This window comes from Montipora capricornis, chromosome 6, assembly GCF_036669925.1.
Source record: "Montipora capricornis isolate CH-2021 chromosome 6, ASM3666992v2, whole genome shotgun sequence".
NCBI classification, from domain to species: domain Eukaryota; kingdom Metazoa; phylum Cnidaria; class Anthozoa; order Scleractinia; family Acroporidae; genus Montipora; species Montipora capricornis.
The window spans coordinates 1,172,949-1,175,448 of record NC_090888.1 but is presented as its reverse complement, the minus strand read 5'-3'; the positions used below and the strand labels follow the sequence as shown (position 1 = coordinate 1,175,448).

At 40.2% G+C, this 2,500-nt stretch overlaps 1 protein-coding gene across 1 annotated transcript in view; it reads left to right on the top strand.

The window, feature by feature from the left end:
- Positions 1 to 579: 579 nt before the first annotated feature.
- Positions 580 to 2,500, top strand: part of LOC138051154 (uncharacterized) — a 49,732-nt gene continuing 47,811 nt past the window's right edge. The window contains exon 1 of the mRNA XM_068897309.1: positions 580 to 743. The gene's annotated coding sequence lies outside the window, so the exon portion shown is untranslated. The remainder of the gene's footprint in view (positions 744 to 2,500) is intronic.

The window sequence follows — 2,500 nt, the reverse complement described above, 5'->3', positions numbered from 1 at the left end:
CTTTTGCAAAGCTAATACAAAGGTCACGTCATCTTCAATGTCATTTTTGTGACATCATTGATGAAGTACGAATACGCTAATGGCGGATCAGTCTCGAGGACTTCGCGAGAGCTGCGCGCAATCACGATGGCGTTTTCACTTCCGTCGTTTTCACAGCCAATCAGATCACGAGTTTGGTCGGCCGACCGTCCGGAATTTTTGAGATTTTTGGTCAGGCCCAATTTTAGCGATCGATGACATAAGATAACATATGGGCGAATCTAAAAATAAGCCAGATCGCAGCTTGAGGAAATTTAACAAATCGAACTCCCCAGTGGCTCAGCGTTGTCTGTTGAACAAATCGAAAGTGGTTCAGCGTTGTCTGTACTCTTATCGACAATGATATTCGTCATCACAGTGGTTAAAGTGGTGTGTACTCTCGAGGCACACAACATTCAACCACAATATTCAACGCCAAAGAAAGTGTTTATTTCAGAGCGTAACCAAAATCATGATTCAAAGAAAGAGCAAGCGTTGTCTATAACTTTCTCGCAATGTGATTGTCTATTACGTTGCGTGACAAATTGACCCTAGCATGACACGAGCAGCGTTGTCTAGACTGTTATCGGCAACGGGAAATTAACCAATCAGATAGCGAGGTTACAAGCTATAAATTACGCACAACTGCGTGTTTATTAGTTAAGTGAGGAGGTATACTACAAGTGGAGGCAAGCCGAAAGGTGGAGGAGAAAGACAAGCTTTCGGTAAGATACATGTTATTACAGAGTTTATAATCCATAAAGTGAAACGCTTGTTCTCCATCTCTCTCACATAATCATTGCAGTGCTGTTACTTCCAAGCATGTTTATACGGATATACGAAAGGGCTTAACTGCAGAATACCCCTGCCACTCGAATAAAGTTCTGCGTAGCTGGCTACATGGTAGCCAATGAGTTGCGTATTCTTATGCAAATCAAACTCATTTCCCTTTCAATAGTTGAGCACCAAGACTCGCTTCGAAACCGAGACAAACAGCAACTCGGAAATGGCCCATTAATTTAAGCCTAAGCGCTCGTTTCAGTGATTAGGCCTAAGCACGCACTCTTTTAAAATTCTAGCTTTCACTTTGCGGTTGGGTTAACTACACTTTTCAAAATACCTTCTTCTCCTTCCATCTTGAATTGATTATCTTCCGCGTACCGCGTAGCCAGATTCCATCTTGAATTGATTATCTCACTGCGTACTACGTACCGCGTAGCCAGCTTTTAAGATAGCCTTCCCTCTTAAATTGAGTATCTTCCGCGTACCGCGTACCTCGTGACCAGTTTCTAAGATAGCCATTTTCAATTCGCAATTGAATGTTACTTGAATAAATTACATACTTCAACTTGAATTTATCAGTTTCTGCGTACCGCGTAGCCGGCTTCGCAGAACTTTGTTCGAGTGGCAGGGTATTCTGCAGTTACCCCCTGAACAGCTCAATTCAGCAAGGTCTCTCTCGCCTGAGAAATCATGGTAAAATTTGCATTACGCTCTATAACCTAGAGAGTCTTTTGCATAAACTTTGCTTCTTGTTGTTAACTGTAGAACTTTTTAAAGGAATTAAGCAACACAAAAACGGTTTTGAAAGCATTCCAACAACTATATTTTTCTCTCCCTCTCACCTCTCGCTCTTCGCTCGGCTGAATAAGCGCCTGTTGTACAGGCTAAATTTGCTGCGAATAAGTATGGCAAGCCGTTTGTAGCAAAATTTAATCTTAGATGTATATGTTCAATCCTTTAAATAAAGGTTTAATTTAAAGTCATAAAAGGCATTCAATGCAATCCAATCCTTAAATTTTATATGCAATGCAATACCACAAATATTGATTCAATCCAATCCTTAAATTTTATTTTTAATCCAATACCACGAATATTGATTCAATCCAATTTTTAAATTTTATGTGTAATGCAATACCACGAATATTGATTCAATGCAATCCTTAAATTTATATGCAATCCGAAAATATATGTCCAATCTTCCTGGGACGAGCGCGGCCATATAGAACCAGAGTAAACTGTGAAAGGTATAGAACAAAAGATGGCGGCAGATTGGAAAGAATAATTTGACATAGAAGTTGCGTTTCCCAAATTTCTATGAGAACTTGTGGATAGAACCGAGGCAATATTTGAGAACTTTGACACAGAAGCTGCAGGAACGCAGGCCGAAGTTCTTGATCAAACAATTAGCCTACTTAGGTCGATGAAAGAGTGTTGCAACTTGCTGAGATCAAAGTAATTCAGTAAACCCAAATACAACCTGTCACGCAACGAGGTCAAATCCCTAAAGGAGTTGAAAAACAACGCTGCTATAACAAACACAGTAGTTTCTAAAGAAACTGTGGTACTGCGTCGGTGGGGGATTGAAACAAAAATTGATTTTATCAAACGAGTTGATAAAGGGTCGAATAACTACCGTGAAAGATTTACATGAGGGGACGCAAGTTACTTCTACTGTAAGTACCGTTTCACGCTGAGATCG